We start from the raw sequence: 719 nt of genomic DNA on the forward strand, positions 1-719 counted from the left end.
GCTCTAATATGTCCTCGGAAGTCAGGTATCATGGGGAGGATTTTTCAGGAAGGCCAGTTTAACCCCTCGCTAAAAGTTAAGGAGTACATATTAACCCCAGTTTATTGCTCTACCTGGGGTCTAATTTTGGCAGTCGTCGTTCTAGTCTTTGTCGTCTGTTCTGGGTTGTAACTCATCTTGTTATGATAATGACAAAGGCAGATGTCAATAACAAAGCAACCAGAGATAGCAATAGATACAATTTTTCTAATAATGTAGAAAATGTTATCTAAGGTTGATTGAGGATCACTTAGATTAGATAGTACTTGCTGATTCATGGAAAAGGGAAAAATATGTTTAAACATTTGCGTTTTATTATTTAAATTATTGGCTACAGAGAGGTTTAGGGGGCGTTTCCTCGGTTATCCTAAAAGTAATTGGGTGGATATCATCGAAAATATTGATTAGCTTCTTATTTATTTATTTTCATGAAAAAAAAAACTCTTAATTATTCTCAGTTCCTTTATTGCTATATTTTGGACAAGGTTTCGTACTTATCTTCAGTATTTGATGTTTTTTATCCCCCTCATCTTAAGGGATATGTTGATATTATAGAATATTTCATCACCAACTGTCCTATTTTATTATTAATTTCCATTCAGTTGCTCGTTGTATACTGGACTGAGCACAGAAATTCCAACCTAAGAACTATAATAAATGAGATGAAATGTAAAATATAC

The sequence above is a fragment of the Halyomorpha halys genome, unplaced genomic scaffold (genome assembly GCF_000696795.3).
Source record: "Halyomorpha halys isolate HHAL.00 unplaced genomic scaffold, Hhal_1.1 Scaffold195.1, whole genome shotgun sequence".
Classification (NCBI taxonomy): Eukaryota; Metazoa; Arthropoda; class Insecta; order Hemiptera; family Pentatomidae; genus Halyomorpha; species Halyomorpha halys.